This window comes from Aythya ferina, assembly GCF_964211825.1.
Source record: "Aythya ferina genome assembly, chromosome: W".
NCBI lineage: Eukaryota > Metazoa > Chordata > Aves > Anseriformes > Anatidae > Aythya > Aythya ferina.
Window position 1 is genome coordinate 10,748,593 of NC_140313.1, and position 17,705 is coordinate 10,766,297.

The window sequence follows — 17,705 nt, forward strand, 5'->3', positions numbered from 1 at the left end:
GGCAAAAGGTCCCTGCTCGGCGTTACAAGCGTAGCAGGTGCACTTGCCTGGTGATTCCCCTACCTCCCCAGCTGCCTCTGCAGAACAGGTACACTGCTCTGCGAGGACAACTGTACAATGGCCAGGGTGATGGCTCTTCCTACTTGGAGGTGTCACCAAAGTCTAATCAGGCTACCCGCTGCATTAAAACCTCCCCAGTAAAAAGTAAAAGACAGGTCATTTTCATTGGTGACTCACCGCTGAAGGGAGCGGAAGGCCCGATATGCAGACCAGACCCGCTGCACAGGGAGGTCTGCTGCCTTCCTGGGGCCCAGGTTAAAGACGTAAGGAAGAAACTTCCTTCCCTAGTACGGCCCTCAGGCTATTATCCTCTTTTATTGTTTCAAGTAGGCAGTGATGAAACCAGGACCAGTAAAACTACTGTCTTGGACTTCCAGAGGGCAGACTTTGAGCTGTTTAGGACACTGGTTGGCAGAGTGCCTTGGGAGGTAGTTCTGAAGGGCAGAGGAGTTCAGGAAGGCTGGGCACTCCTCAAGAAGGAAATCTTAATGGCTGTCCGTCCCCACGTGCCCAAAGACGAGCCAGCATGTAAGACTGGCCTGGCTGAACAGAGAGTTGTGGCTAGAGCTTAGGAAAAAAAAGAGGGTTTATAATCTTTGGAAAAGAGGGCGGGCTACTCAGGAGGACTATAAGGATGTTGCGAGGCTGTGCAGGGACAAAATTAGAAAGGCCAAAGCTCATCTGGAGCTCAATCTGGCTACTGGTGTTAAAGATAACAGAAAATGTTTTTATAACTACATTAACGCGAACAGGAGGACTAAGGAGAATCTCTATCCTTTACTGGATGTGGGGGGAAACATAGTAACAAGAGATGAGGAAAAGGCGGAGGTACTCAATGCCTTCTTTGCCTCAGTCTTTAATGGCAAGACCGGTTGTTCTCTAGATACTCAGTACCCTGAGCTGGTAGAAGGGGATGGGGAACAGAATGTGGCCCTCGCAATCCATGAAGAAATGGTTGGCGACCTGCTACAGCACTTGGATGTACACAAGTCGATGGGATCCACCTGAGGGTAGTGAGAGAACTGGTGGAAGAGCCGACCAAGCTGCTTTCCATCATTTATCAGCAGTCCTGGCTATCAGGGGAGGTCCCAGTCGACTGGCGGCTAGCAAATGTGACACCCATCTACAAGAAGAGCCGGAAGGTAGACCCGGGAAACTATAAGCCTGTTAGTTTGACCTCAGCACTAGGAAAGCTTGTGGATTATCTTGAGTGTCATCACGCGGCACTTGCAGGGCAAGCAGGCGATCAGGCCCAGTCAGCATGGGTTTATGAAAGGCAGGTCCTGCTTGACGAACCTGATCTCCTTCTATGACAAAGTGACGCGCTTTGTGGATAAGGGAAAGGCTGTGGATGTGGTCTACCTTGATTACAGCAAGGCTTTTGACATCGTTTCCCACAGCATTCTCCTGAAGAAACTGGCTGCTCTTGGCTTGGACTGGTATATGCTTTGTTGGGTTAGAAACTGGCTGGATAGCCGGGCCCAAAGAGTCGTGGTAAATGGAGTCCAGTCCAGTTGGAGGCCAGTCACTAGTGGAGTCTCCCAGGACTCCATACTGGGGACAGTCCTCTTTAATATCTTTATCGATGATCCGGATGAGGGGATTGAGCGCACCCTCAGTAAGTTTGCAGACGACACCAAGTTAGGTGCATGTGTCGATCTGCTTGAGGACAGGAAGGCTCTGCAGGAGGATCTGGATAGGCTGGACCGATGGACTGAGGCCAACTGTATGAAGTTCAACAATGCCAAGTGCCGGGTCCTGCACCTGGGGCACAACAACCCCAAGAAGTGCTACAGGCTGGGGGAAGAGTGGTTAGAAAGCTGCCTGTCAGAGAAGGACCTGGGAGTATTGGTGGATAGTCGGCTGAATATGAGCCAGCAGTGTGCTCAGGTGGCCAAGAAGGCCAACAGCATCCTGGCTTGTATCAGAAGCAGTGTGGCCAGCAGGTCTAGGGAAGTGATTGTCCCCCTGTAATTGGCTCTGGTGAAGCTGCACCTCGAGTACTGTGTTTGGTTTTGGGCTCCTCACTACAAGAAGGACATGGAGGTGCTCGAGTGAGTCCAGAGAAGGGCAATGAAGCTGGTGAGGGGTCTGGAGAACAAGTCCTACGAGGAGCGGCTGAGGGAGCTGGGATTGTTCAGCCTGGAGAAGAGGAGGCTCAGGGGCGACCTTATCGCACTGTACAAGTACCTTAAAGGAGGCTGTAGCGAGGTGGGGATTAGTCTATTCTCCCACGTGCCTGGTGACAGGACGAGGGGGAATGGGCTGAAGTTGCGCCAGGGGAGGTTTAGGTTGGATATTAGTAAGAACTTTTTTACCAAAAGAGTTGTTAGGCATTGGAACGGGCTGCCCAGGGAAGTGGTGGAGTCACCATCCCTGGAGGTCTTTAAAAGACGTTTAGATGTAGAACTTAGTGATATGGTTTAGTGGAGGACTTGTTAGTGTTAGGTCAGGGGTTGGACTAGGTGATCTTGGAGGTCTCTTCCAACCTGGATGATTCTGTGAATTCTGTGAAATATTAAGAACTCCTCTAAGGACTATGAAGAAGGACTTCAGAGCCTTGGGGAGACTGGTCAAGGGTTCGGGAGCGCAAGTCGTGTTCTCCTCTATCCCTCCAGTTATAAGAAATAACGAGGGACTGGACGTGATGAGCCAGCGGGTTAATAATTGGCTCTGAGCCTTGTGTCACGAGCAGGGTTGGTTTTTTTTTGATCTTGGGTCGATTTACTTGAGACCAGGACTGCTGACAACATACAGGAATAGCTTTTTTCACCGGCAGAAAAGGATTTTACGATGGGAGTTGGCAGGGTTCACTGACAGAGCTTTAAACTAAGTATGAAGGGGGTGGGGGTGGAACCAGGGGCACTGTAAAGGAGCCTGAATGTATCGTGCCAGTTCTTGTGGGTAAGGAATGTGATAGCAAGACCTTGCAATCTTGTGTCTTGGGGAAGGATGAGGGTGACATAACATTTTGCAGGAAGGACACAAGGGTTGGCGAGAGGTTGGGAACTATGGAATCACCTGAGTATGGTCAAGAGGGTATTAGGGCTTCTCCCTCCCAAAAGGTGGCCCAGCTGAGGTACATTTACACTAATGCACACAGTATGGGTAACAAACAGGAGGAGCTGGAGGGCACCGTGCTAGTGGGGAACTATCATGTAGTTGCCACCACAGAAACCTGGTGGGATGATTCCCACGACTGGAGTGTGGCTGTTGATGGTTACAAACTGTTCAGAAGGGATAGGCGAGGAAGGGGGGGAGGAGGAGTTGCTCTCTATGTTAGGAAGTGGATAGATTGTGAAGAGCTGTGCCTGAGAAACAGCCGTGACCAGGTTGAGAGCTTGTGGGTGAAAATCAAGGATCGGTCTGGTAAAGGACATCTAGTGGTTGGGGTCTGCTACATGCTACCTGATCAGGGGGAGTCTGTCGACGAGGCCTTCTTGCTTCAGCTGCAAGAACTGTCGTGCTCACAAGCTCTTGTCCTGATGGGGGATTTCAACCACACAGATATCTGCTGGGGTAGCAGCACGGCGGGTTCCAGGCAATCCAGGAGATTCCTGGAGTGTGTTGAGGATAACTTCCTGGTCCAGGTAATAGATGGACTGACCCGAGGTGAAGCCTTACTAGACCTGGTGCTCACCAGTGTGGAAGAGAGCATTAGAGAGGTTAAGACTGGAGGCTGCCTTGGCTGTAGCGACCATGCCCTAGTGGAGTTTGTGATCTTGAGGAATATGTGTCTGCAAAAAGCAGAGTTAGGACCCTGAACTTCAGGAGAGCAAAGTTCCGGCTGCTCAAGGAACTATTTGCTGGGATCCCCTGGGAAACTGTCCTTAAGGGCATAGGAACGGAACAGAGCTGGCAGCTCTTTAAGGACACCCTTCTGAGAGTGCAAGAGCTCTCCATCCCTCAGCAAAAGAAATAGAGCAGAGGAGGTGGGTGACCAGCATGGCTGAGCAAGGACCTTCAGCTTAAACTGAGAGAAAAGAGGGAAATGTACAGGAAGTGGAAGCAGGGTTGTGTAGCCTGGGAGGAATACAGGGGTGTCATCCGGATGTGTAGAGACGGGATCAGGAAAGCCAAAGCACAGATGGAGCTGAACTTGGCAAGGGATATGAAGAATAACAAGAAGGGGTTCTACAGATACATAGGCAGGAGGAGACCGGCCAAGGAGAGTGTTCCCCCTCTGATAAATGAGACGGGAGAACTGGCTTTTCTTAGACATGTAAAAATATGAGGTACTCAATAAGTGCTTTGCCTTCAGTCTTCACTGGTGGTCAAGTTTCCTATGTCTGTCAGGACCCTGAACCTCAAGGAGAGGGTGAGAGGAGCGGATTCTGTCCCACGGGGGCAGTGGAACAAGTCCAGGACTGCCTAAGGAAATTGGGTGTGTATAAGTCCATGGGGCCAGATGGTATGCATCCCAGGGTGCTGAGAGAGATGGATGATGTGGTTGCTACTCTCCATCATATTTGAAAAACCATGGCTGTCGGGTGAAGCCCCCGGTGACTGGAAAAAAGGGAAACATTACTCCCGTTTTTAAAAAAGGGAGAAAGGAAGACCGGGGAACTACAGGCAGGTGGGCCTCACCTCTGTGCCTGGGAAGATCATGGAGCAGATCCTCCTGGAAGACATGTTAAGGCATGCACAAGATAAAGAGGTGATTCGAGACAGCCAGCACGGCTTCACCAAAGGCAGATCTTGCCTAACCAATCTGGTGGCCTTCTATGATGGAGTGATGGCATCGGTGGACAAAGGAAGAGTGATGGATATCATCTACCTGGACTTGAGCAAAGCCTTTGATATGGTCTCTCACCACATTCTTCTCTCTAAATTGGAGAGGTATGGATTTGAAGGATGGACTGTTAGGTGGATAAAGAATTGGTTGGTTGGTCACAGCCAAAGGGTTGTGGTCAACGGTTCTATGTCTGGGTGGAGGCCAGTCACAAGTGGTGTCCCTCAGGGGTTGGTCTTGGGACTGGTACTCTTCAGCATCTTTATCAACGACATAGATGACAGAATCAAGTGCACTCTCAGCAAGTTTGCAGATGACACCAAGCTGAGCGGTGCAGTCGATACAATAGAGGGAAGGGATGCCATCCAGAGGGACCTGGACAGGCTGGAGAAGTGGGCCCATGAGAACGTAATGAGGTTCAACAAGGCCAAGTGCAAGGTTTTGCACTTGGGCTGGGGCAATCCCAGGTATTTATATAGACCGGGCAAAGAAGAACTTGAGAGTAGTCTGCAGAGAAGGACTTGATGGACTTCCTTCTGGACGAGAAGCTGGACATGAGCTAGCAGTGCATACTTGCAGCCTGGAAGGCCAACTATGTCCTGGGCTGCATTAAAAAAGAGGCGGCCAGCAGGGAGAGGGAGGTGATTGTCCCCCTCTACTCTGCCCTTGTGAGACCCCACCTGGAATACTGCGTGCAGGCCTGGGGCCCCCAGCGCAAGAAGGATGTGGAGCTCTTGGAACGGGTCCAGAGGAGGGCCACTAAGATGATCAGAGGGCTGGAGCACCTCCCCTATGAAGAAAGGTTGAGGGAACTGGGCTTGTTTAGCTTGGAGAAGAGAAGGCTCCAGGAAGACCTCATTGCAGCCTTCCAGTACTTGAAGGGTGTTGAGGGAATCGGGAAACAGCATAGATCCCACGGCCTGCTGCAGCTGAGCAAACCAAGATACCAGGATAACTGTGAGAAGCTTCTATGACAGTGTTCCCACATCGCCCAACTGAGGAATGCAGGAAAATATTGTTACCAGCAGCGGGTACCAAGGATAAGGTTTACGTGACTACTAATCACAAGGGGATTGTTTTCTTGCAGGTGGGGTTGTTTTCTTCTAGTTGTTTTTCTGAGTGCTTTGACCAATAATCTTGTGTGAAACACTGTCCACCCCTGTTAAGTTCTCTATAAAAGTTAGGCTATTCGGGCAATAAAATGGAGCATGATCTGACTCTACTGGTGTCTGTCGTGCTTTCGGCTGTGCTTCCTGCAATATATGGCGCCCGAACAGGCTGACCTGAACAGGACATCGCAGCGGCGCCGGGACGGACATCGCAGCGCAGTGGGACACTAGCGGCGCCGGCACATCGGACCACAGGGGGACCAAGAAGCCAGCGGCGTCGGGAGCAGCGGCGCCGCGACCCCGCCGCGCCGCCGGGACATCGGAGCGCCCATCTGACCGGCGCTGGAGCAGACCAGACACCGACCCGAAAACACTGTACACGGGCCTCACGGTGAGACGCGGAATCGCGGAGGGACGTGGAATCGCGGTGGGATGCGGAAAACGGACTCGCGGTGGGACGCGGAATCGCGGTGGGACGCGGAAAACAGACTCGCGGAGGGACGCGGAATCGCAGTGGGACGCGGAAAACGGACTCGCGGAGGGACGCGGAATCGCGGTGGGACGCGGAATCGCGGTGGGACGCGGAAAACGGACTCGCGGTGAGACACGGAATCGCGGTGGGACGCGGAATCGCGGCGGGACGCGGAATTGCTACGGAACGTGGGAAATTGACGTGATCACGGTGCGACGCAGGCCGTCCGGGATCGAGTTGCTACGGGAGATAAGAGGCGTCGCCGAACAACAGCAGGGCGGAGATCGCGTAACCATGGAGGCGGAGGCGGCCGTGCAGCTTCTCTCTAACATCCTCACTATGAGAGGCGTGGCTTGCAATACGAAAAAGGTTAAATCCTTGATAAATTGGGCCCAGAAGGAGGGTTTTCTGAAGGAGACCCCTCAAACTTTTAGCCCAGATGAGTGGCAACTCATAGGAGACCGTTTATGTCAGACGAGTACCACACGTGGAAAGTTTGACAAGGATTTATGTAAAACTTGGCGTTTGGTGATTGATGCCCTGAGCGGTCTGAAGGCCGAACGCCAGGTTGTCATGGCAGCAACACAGGCTTTGTCCGTGCAGTCTGGGGCTACCAAAACATCGACTACGAAATCCGACACCTCATTGTCACGATTATTTCCATCGGGTCCTATACTGACCCCGGTTCGAGGCATGACCTCTTCAATAAAGGACTCAGCAGCAGCCATCGCCAAGGGACTGTCTGAGCCCGGTACGGATGCGGCCTGTGAACTGCCCTCTTCGCCTCCTGCACCGGAAAATCTCGACACGATGCCCCCAGCATCTGCGCCGCCGCCAGAGAACCATAAATCCACCCAGGGTGTCTCTCCCCCGTTATCTGCCACCCCAACTCCATCAGCACCGATATCAACCAGGTGGTCGGGTATCATACGTGACGCCATTCTCGAGGGAGATTGGCATGCCTCCTCCTCTTTGGCCTGCCCAGTTATTGTCAACTCTGGGCAAGGCACCGGATCATGGCAGCCACATGATTGGAAGCTTCTACAACAAGCTAGAAAAACAGTCATGGATTATGGCTTACACTCCCAAGCAGCACGACAGATAATTCACTGGATCTTCCAGGCAGATTTGATGTGTCCCTTCGACTGCCAAAACATAGCCCGTCTGTTGTTAACTCCCTCTCAACTGTTGATTTTTGAAAGAGAATGGCTACGATTGGCACAAGTGGAAGCGAGTCAACCGCGTCCAACGGGGGACCCCCTATATGGCACCACAGTTGAAATGCTAACAGGGACAGGCCCGTACTTCGACCCTCAGCTTCAGCTGCAGTTCCCTGAGATTGTTCATCGAACAGCTGCACAGCTTGCACTTCGAGCTCTTTTTGCCCTCCCTGGGGAAAAGAAAGCTCCTCCATTTGCTTCAATCCACCAGGCCCAAGGTGAACCTTATGCCAAGTTCATCGACCGATTGTGGACAGCGATCATGGATCATCCTGACCTGACACCAGACTTGAAACGGAGCATGTTTAGAATGCTTGCTTTTGACAACGCGAACACAAAAACCCAAAGCATCCTAGCTACACTACCAAAAACTGCTCCCATCGAAGAGATGTTGGAGAGGGTAGAGTGTGTTGATCAGTCCAAGCAAGCAGCTGTGATGGCTCAAGCTGTTGCATCAGCCATCGGTGATCCTTTGGCTGCCATAGTGTCCCGATCCAATGGTGGTCCCTCGAGACGTAACCCCCAGGAGCAGTGGCGATGTTATCGATGCGGGAGGCTTGGCCATACAAGAAGACAGTGTACAGCTACCCTCTGGTGCGACCTATGCCGATCTGATACACATGCTACACCGATGTGCAGGGCTCAGGGAAACTCCAAGAGGAGTGCGTTCGGCCGCGCGACGACAACAGTAGCCGCAGTACAGCCAGACGGGGCGGATTTCTCGACAATAATGCCCCAGCCACCAGAGGAAGCCTCGGGGTGGACCTGGCAACATCAGTAAGCGTCACGCTTTCCGATAAGTCTGTAGCGGCCATTCCTACGGGGATCCAAGGCCCACTATCAAACACACCATTAGGCGGCTTGCTATTAGGTAGATCCTCTGTAGGCCTTAAAGGATTGATGGTCATTCCGGGGGTTATCGATGCTGACCACGTAGGAGAAATTAGAGTCATGGCGTACACGCTCAACCCACCCTTGTTTATTCCGAAAGGTACCAGAATAGCCCAACTTGTTGCACTCCAAAATTATCAACCCTGTGCGGGAGCACAGGTCGACCGAACAGGAGGTTTTGGCTCCACGGACCATGTTATCTGTTTTACCAGATCTCTGGCCTCCCGACCTATGATGAATGTGATATTATCCATCGGATCACACCAAATTACTGTCACCGGCATGATCGATTCTGGTGCGGATGTTACGATCTGCAGCATCACGATATGGCCAAAACATTGGCCACTAACATCTCCAGCCACTGGAATTACGGGAGTTGGCGGCAGCTCAGCGACATATCTCAGTGCACAGGTTGTGACGTTAAAATTCCAAGAGAAAACGATTTCAGCTAGACTGTACGTGATGGCACTGCCCGCAAATCTTCAAATGTTAATCGGGAGGGATATACTTTCTCAGCTTGGGGCAGTGATTACTACCGACAGCAAGGATTTTCCTTAGTGGCCACTGCTGAGCAACCGCCCACCCTGGCCTTGACATGGCATTCTGATCGGCCTATCTGGGTGGAGCAGTGGCCATTGACGACAGACAGGTTGCAGCAAGCACAGACTTTAGTTCAAGAACAGCTCCAGGCAGGACACATACACCCATCCACGAGTCCCTGGAACACGCCGATTTTTGTGATTCGAAAGAAATCGGGAAAGTGGCGACTCCTACAAGATCTCAGAAAAGTAAATGACCAAATGCAAGCTATGGGAGCCTTGCAACCTGGTTTACCATCCCCGACCATGCTGCCTGAACATTGGTCCCTTTTGATCATAGACTTAAAAGACTGTTTCTTTACAATTCCCTTAGCAGACAAGGACTGCCAGAGATTTGCCTTTACGGTACCTGCCATTAACAAGCAAGCCCCAGCAAAACGCTACGAGTGGCTCGTGCTTCCGCAGGGTATGAAGAACTCCCCCACATTATGTCAACTATATGTAGCCTGGGCCTTGGAGCCAATCCGAACAGCGTGGTGTGATGTCATTATTTACCATTACATGGATGACATTCTGTTTTGCAGGCCAGATTGCTTCCAGGATTCCGATCTACAGTTTATTCAGAATACCCTGTGTCCTGGTTTCAGTTAGAACAGAATTAATTTTCTTCCTAGTAGCTGGTGGAATGCTATGTTTTGGCTTAGGATGAGAAGAGTGCTGATAACACCCCGATGTTTTAATTGTTGTAGAGCAGTGCTTATACCAAGCCAAGGACATCTCAGCCTTTTGCTCTGTCCTGCCAACAGGCAGGCTGGGGGCGCAGTAAGAGCTGGGAGGGGACAGACCCAGGACAGGTGACCCAAACTAGCCAAAGGGGTATTCCATACCATCTGACGTCATGCTAAACAATATATAGGGGTGGTTAGCCGGGGGGAGGGAGCCGGACTGCTCGGGGTTAAGCTGGGCATCGGTCAGCGGGTGGTGAGCAATTGCATTGTGCATCACTTGTTTGTACATATTATTATTACTTTCCTATTATCACCATTGTAACATTATTGTTATTATTGTTATTATTATTTTGTTATTATTATTTTCCTGTCTTATTAAACTGTCTTTATCTCAACTCACGGGCTTCACTTTCCATTTCTCTCCCCCGTCCCAGAGAGGGAGGGGGGAGGGTGAGCGAACGGCTGCGTGGTATTTAGCTGCCAGCCGGGTTAAACCACGACAGTCTTTTTGGCGCCCAACGTGGGGCACGAAAGGTTGAGATAACGGCAGATCTGACCACAGTGTGTTAAACTAAAATTGGTGTAAGTATTAGACCTGCTTAATAGTCACTTGTCATAATGCCGATCGCTTTAATCTCAACTCTGCTGCGCCTGTTTTCCAAATTGAGTATTATAGTACATTATTTTCCGTACTTGCTCTCTGTCATGTTGTTTATCCTCTCCGGGCCCTGGTTTCAGATCATTATGGTACTGAGTGTTGTAGCAATGGCTTATGAGACGATGAGATATCTGGTCATGACTCTAACTTGGTATTTGTACTCAGTAACATCGTCGACTCTGTATTTTGGAAACTGTATCTTGGAAACTATTAGCAATTATACCTATTGTTTTTTTCCATTAGGGAGTCAATCTGTGGAGGGGAAAGGGGAAGATATTTTTTCTTACTTGATTACTCTCCCTTTCTCCTTCACCACCCCTGTATCCTCCTGCATCACTATGCCTTCCTCCTTCACCACCCTCTTACCCTCCGAGCTTGCTAAAATAGCTCTCCAAGATATTGAATATTCTTGGGATACTCAGACCAGCATAGTCTTGTTGTTCTGCCTCCTGAATGCACTTCAGGTTCTGCTTAAAGTTAAACAACTACTTAGGAAGCTCATCCGGAGATCTGCCCGGAGGCAGTATAGTTGTGGGTGGCAGGGAGTATGGGAGGATATGGGCAGGCATCTAGAGCAGTTGGCACCCCCAGTGTTTTGGAAATTCACCCCTGAACAACTGCAAAATCCTCAAAAACTGGCAGAATGCTTGAGAAAAAGGTGTCATGATTCTGGCAGTTCCAAAGTGACACAAATCATTGTAACATGCTGGGGCCTGGCTCATGCCTATCGAGCTGCCATTGATACTGCTATCAACTTAGTGACAGACCCTGCGGCCACTCCAAGCCCTGTGACAGATCTAACGGCCACTGTGACCCCTACGGTGGACTCTGCAGCCGCTCCAGTCCCAGCTTCTGCAGATGCTCCAGTCCCAGTTCCTGCAGATGCTCCAGTCCCAGTTCCTGCAGATGCTCCAGCCCCAGCTCCTGCAGCCGCTCCAGTTCCAGCTCCTGCAGCCGCTCCAGTTCCAGCTCCTGCAGCCGCTCCAGTTCCAGCTCCTGCAGCCGCTCCAGCCCCAGCTCCTGCAGCCGCTCCAGCCCCAGCTCCTGCAGCCGCTCCAGCCCCAGCTCCTGCAGCCGCTCCAGTTCCAGCTCCTGCTGCTACTCCAGTCCCAGCTCCTGCAACTGCTCCAACTCCAGTTCCTGCAGCCACTCCAGCTCCGGTTCCTGCAGCTGCTCCAGCTCCTGCAGCCGCTCCAGCTCCTGTGGCTGGGTCAGAGAAAAGAGCTGTAGCAGTGCAAGTTGACCCTGCAGAGGGTATTCCAACCCCTGTGGCAGACCCTGTAACAGGGTCAGAGAAACGAGCTGTAGCAGTGCAAGTTGACCCTGCAGAGGGTATTCCAACCTCTGTGGCAGACCCTGTAACAAGGTCAGAGAAACGAGCAGTAGCAGTGCAAGTTGACCCTGCGGAGAGTATTCCAACCTCTGTGGCAGACCCTGTAACAAGGTCAGAGAAACGAGCAGTAGCAGTGCAAGCTGCCCCTGTAGAGAAGGTGAAAAAATGGTATAGAGATTCAGGTCGTTTAGAACACAGAGAGTCTTCTGCCAAATCTAGGTATAGAGACGACGGAGACGACGACGACGCTGGGCCATCAAGGGTTCAGGAGGAGGAAGATGAGGATGCCGAAAAATCAACAGTAACTACCCGAAGCCTAAACGAGCGTGAGTTACGAGATGTGCGAAAAGATTTTGGTCGCTGTATAGGTGAGCAGCTTGTCACCTGGCTGCTCCGATGCTGGGACTCTGGAGCCAATTGTGTGGAATTAGACGGCAGGGAAGCCAAGCGACTGGGATCCCTTGCTAGAGACGCAGGCATTGACAAAGCAATTGCAGATGGAGCACAATCTCACAGCCTCTGGAGGCGTCTCCTCTCAGCTGTGAGGGAAAGGTATCCCTTCAAGGAAGAACTTTTATGTCTACCAGGCAAGTGGACCACTATGGAGAAGGGAATCCAGTACCTGAGGGAATTAGCCGTACAGGAAGTGATTTATGAGGATCCAGACCTCAGACAAACATCCAAAGATCCAGATGAAGTCAGGTGTACACGACCCATGTGGCGGAAGTTTGTACGGAGTGCACCATCATCATATGCCAGCTCATTGGCAATAATGGCCTGGAAAGAGGACGAGGAACCCACAGTGGATGAAGTGGCTAAACAACTCCGGCAGTACGAAGAAAGTCTCTCCTCTTCCTTACAGGCCTGCGTCTCAGCTGTGGAGAAACTTTCTGAAGAGTTCCACCAACTTAAAGAGAATCTATCTTCATCCCCACCTGAACCAACCAGTGTCCACCGACCAAAAGAGAACACTGTGGAGAAACTTTCTGAAAAGGTTCACCAACTTGAAGAGAGATTATTCTCCTCCGTACCTGTACAGAGCAGTGTCTCAGCTATCAGGGGTAGGCGTTCATCCACACAAGGAAGACGATATGGTGGGTACTCACCCTGTGCCACCCTGTGGTTTTACTTACGAGACCATGGAGAGGACATGAGAAAATGGGATGGAAAATCTACTGCGACCCTAGAGGCACGGGTACGTGAGTTGCAAAAGAAAACAATCAAGAAAAAGGGATTCTCTGAAAAGTTTGCTGCTCCAACTTCCATCAGACAGTCCTTCAAACACAGAAATGAAGAAGATTCTGACCAGGGTTAGGGGAGCCCTGCCTCCAGCCAGGGGGAGGAAAGGGACAATCGAGTTTATTGGACTGTGTGGATTCGATGGCCTGGCACGTCAGACGCACAGAAGTATAAGGCTTTAGTAGACACCGGTGCACAATGTACTATAATGCCATCGAGATATAAAGGACCAGAGCCCATCTATATTTGTGGAGTGACAGGCGGATCTCAGCAGTTGACTGTATTGGAGGCTGAAGTGAGTCTGACTGGGAATGAGTGGGAAAAGCACCGCATTGTGACTGGCCCGGATGCTCCATGTATCCTTGGCATAGACTATCTTAGAAGAGGATATTTCAAGGACCCAAAAGGGTTCCGGTGGGCTTTTGGTATAGCTGCCTTAGAGACAGAAGGCATTAAACAATTATCTACCTTGCCTGGTCTCTCAGAGGACCCCTCTGTTGTGGGGTTGCTGAGGGTCGAAGAACAGCGAGTGCCAATCGCTACCACAACTGTGCACCGGCGGCAATATCACACCACCTGAGACTCCCTGATTCCCATCCATAAGCTAATTCGTCAATTGGAGAGCCAAGGAGTGATCAGCAAGACTCATTCACCTTTCAATAGTCCCATATGGCCAGTGCGAAAGTCTAATGGCAAGTGGAGACTAACAGTGGACTATCGTGGCCTGAACGAAGTGACGCCACCACTGAGTGCTGCAGTGCCGGACATGCTGGAACTTCAGTACGAACTTGAATCGAAGGCAGCCAAGTGGTACGCCACAATTGATATCGCTAATGCATTTTTCTCCATCCCTCTAGCAGCAGAGTGCAGGCCACAATTTGCCTTCACTTGGAGGGGAGTCCAATATACTTGGAATCGGCTGCCCCAGGGGTGGAAACACAGCCCTACCATTTGCCATGGGCTGATCCAGTCTGCACTAGAGCAGGGGGAAGCTCCTGAACACCTGCAGTACATCGATGACATTATTGTGTGGGGTGACACAGCAGAGGAAGTTTTTGAGAAAGGGAAGAAAATAGTCCAAATCCTTCTGAAAGCCGGTTTTGCCATAAAACAAAATAAAGTCAAAGGACCTGCACGAGAGATCCAGTTTTTAGGAATAAAATGGCAAGATGGACGTCGTCAAATCCCAATGGATGTGATCAACAAAATAACAGCTATGTCTCCACCAACTAACAAAAAAGAAACACAGACTTTCCTAGGTGTTGTGGGGTTTTGTAGAATGCACATCCCAAATTACAGTCTGATTGTAAACCCGCTCTACCAAGTAACCCGTAAGAAGAATGAGTTTGAATGGGGCCCTGAACAACGACAAGCATTTGAACAAATCAAGCAGGAAATAGTCCATGCAGTAGCCCTTGGGCCAGTTCGAACAGGACTAGATGTAAAGAATGGGCTCTACACTGCAGCCGGGGAGAACGGCCCCACCTGGAGCCTCTGGCAGAAAGAACCTGGGGAAACTCGAGGTCGGCCCCTGGGGTTTTGGAGTCGGGGATACAGAGGGTCTGAGGCCCGCTATACTCCAACTGAAAAGGAGATATTGGCAGCATATGAAGGAGTTCGATCTGCTTCGGAGGTGGTCGGTACTGAAGCGCAGCTCCTCCTAGCACCCCGATTGCCAGTACTAGGCTGGATGTTCAAGGGAAGGGTCTCTTCTACGCATCATGCAACTGATGCTACGTGGAGCAAGTGGGTTGCACTGATTACTCAGCGGGCTCGAATAGGAAACCCCAGTCGCCCAGGAATATTGGAAGTGATTATGGACTGGCCAGAAGGCAAATACTTTGGGATATCATCCGAGGAGGAGGTGGGTCGTGCTGAAGAAGCCCCACTGTACAACCAGTTACCAGAGAATGAGAAGAAATATGCCCTGTTCACTGATGGGTCCTGTCGTATTGTGGGGAAGCATCGGAGATGGAAGGCTGCTGTATGGAGCCCTACACGACGAGTTGCAGAAGCTGCTGAGGGAGAAGGTGAATCGAGTCAGTTTGCAGAAGTGAAGGCCATTCAGCTGGCTTTAGACATTGCTGAACGAGAAAAATGGCCTGTTCTCTATCTCTACACCGATTCATGGATGGTAGCAAATGCCCTGTGGGGATGGTTACAGCAATGGAAGCAAAACAACTGGCAGCGTAGGGGCAAACCCATCTGGGCTGCTGCTTTGTGGCAAGACATTGCTGCTCGGGTAGAGAACCTGGCTGTGAAAGTACGTCACGTAGATGCTCATGTGCCCAAGAATCGGGCTACTGAAGAACATCAAAACAACCAGCAGGTGGATCAGGCTGCTAAGATTGAAGTAGCTCAGGTGGACCTGGATTGGCAGCATAAAGGTGAATTATTTATAGCCCGATGGGCCCATGACACCTCAGGCCATCAAGGTAGAGATGCAACATACAGATGGGCTCGTGATCGAGGGGTGGACCTGACCATGGACGCTATAGCACAGGTTATTCATGACTGTGAAACATGTGCTGCAATCAAGCAAGCCAAACGGTCAAAGCCTCTTTGGTATGGAGGACGATGGCTGAAATATAAATATGGAGAGGCCTGGCAGATTGATTACATCACACTCCCTCAAACTCGCAATGGCAAGCGCCACGTACTTACAATGGTGGAAGCAACCACCGGATGGCTGGAAACATATCCTGTGCCTCATGCCACCGCCCGGAACACTATCCTGGGCCTTGAAAAACAAGTCCTATGGCGACATGGTACCCCAGAAAGAATAGAGTCAGAGAATGGGACTCATTTCCGAAACAACCTTATAGACACTTGGGCTAAAGAACATGGTATTGAGTGGGTGTATCACATCCCCTATCATGCACCAGCCTCCAGGAAAGTTGAACGATACAACGGACTGTTAAAGACTACATTAAAAGCAATGGGCGATGGAACATTCAAAAATTGGGATACGCATTTGGCAAAGGCCACCTGGCTAGTCAATACTAGGGGATCTGCCAACCGAGCTGGACCTGCCCAATCAAACCTGTTACGTACTGTAGATGGGGATAAAGTTCCTGTAGTGCATGTAAGAAATATGCTGGGTAAAACAGTCTGGGCTACTCCTGCCTCAGGAAAAGGCAAACCTATTCGTGGAATTGTTTTCGCTCAGGGACCTGGATACACTTGGTGGGTGATGCAAAAGAACGGAGAGGTCCGGTGTGTACCTCAAGGAGATTTAATACTGGGTGAGAATAGCCCATGAACTGAATTGTACCATGTTAATTACTATATAATACTGTATGTTATCACTACTATGACTACTATAGGTGACTAATTAGAATGTATGAAACAGAGTGTAACCTGAGCATGACATAAATGGTATGGAATAAGGGGTGGATAGATGTCCTGGTTTCAGTTAGAACAGAATTAATTTTCTTCCTAGTAGCTGGTGGAATGCTGTGTTTTGGCTTAGGATGAGAAGAGTGCTGATAACACCCCAATGTTTTAATTGTTGCAGAGCAGTGCTTATACCAAGCCAAGGACATCTCAGCCTTTTGCTCTGTCCTGCCAACAGGCAGGCTGGGGGTGCAGTAAGAGCTGGGAGGGGACAGACCCAGGACAGGTGACCCAAACTAGCCAAAGGGGTATTCCATACCATCTGACGTCATGCTAAACAATATATAGGGGTGGCTAGCCGGGGGGAGGGGGCCGGACTGCTCGGGGTTAGGCTGGGCATCGGTCAGCGGGTGGTGAGCAATTGCATTGTGCATCACTTGTTTGTACATATTATTATTACTTTCCTATTATCACCATTGTAACATTATTGTTATTATTGTTATTATTATTTTGTTATTATTATTTCCTGTCTTATTAAACTGTCTTTATCTCAACTCACGGGCTTCACTTTCCATTTCTCTCCCCCGTCCCAGAGAGGGAGGGGGGAGGGTGAGCGAACGGCTGCGTGGTATTTAGCTGCCAGCCGGGTTAAACCACGACACCCTGGAAGCGAAAGGACTAAAGATAGCTCCAGAAAAAGTTCAGCGGAAACGGCCCTGGCTATCCTTGGGATGGAAGATATCAGACTCTACCATCCGACCACAGAAGGTCGATATATCTACTACTTTGCATAATTTAACGGACGTCCAAACATTCTTGGGCAATATTCAGTGGGTCAGGCGTATCGTGGGAATTAGTAATGATGACCTGGCTCTATTGTTACCTTTGTTGCGGGGTAGGAGGGCAGAACAAAGCATTACACTGATGAATGAACAACGGCAGGCCCTTTCCCGCATATCTTTAAAGATTGCAGCTGGCGCGGCTTGCAGACGCATCACAAAACTTCCACTCTCTTTTGTAATAGTCAATCATGTGTCTCACCCATTTGCAGTGATTGGTCAGTGGCAAAAAGAAGAGGGTGAAAATAAGGGGCAACAAAGACAGGAACAGTGTGAGGCGGATGCCACTGACCCTAAAAGTAGAAGTGATATAACTAAAATAGATAATTATGAAGGAAGGATGATAGGGCAACATTTTCGAATTTTGGAATGGATTTTTCTATCAATACAGCCAAAAATGAGTATCCAGACCCGGGCGGAAGCTATTGCGGAATTGGTACGTAAGGGTCGCTCTCGGAGTATTGATATCAGCGGCCAGGAACCCGGGGATATTAGTCTACCGATAACTCAGGATCATTTGGAATGGTGTTTACAGCAATCCATTCCTCT

At 50.3% G+C, this 17,705-nt stretch overlaps 2 protein-coding genes across 2 annotated transcripts in view; both read left to right on the top strand.

Annotated features, from left to right (window-relative positions):
- The window catches only part of LOC311426281 (uncharacterized protein), a 312,708-nt gene extending 296,375 nt beyond the window's left edge, over positions 1–16,333 (top strand). The window contains exon 2 of the mRNA XM_084502551.1: positions 16,308–16,333. The gene's annotated coding sequence lies outside the window, so the exon portion shown is untranslated. The remainder of the gene's footprint in view (positions 1–16,307) is intronic.
- Positions 1–17,705, top strand: part of LOC311426494 (transportin-1-like) — a gene marked incomplete at its 3' end in the record, with an annotated part of 69,766 nt that overhangs the window by 9,818 nt on the left and 42,243 nt on the right. The gene's annotated exons all lie outside the window — the stretch shown is intronic.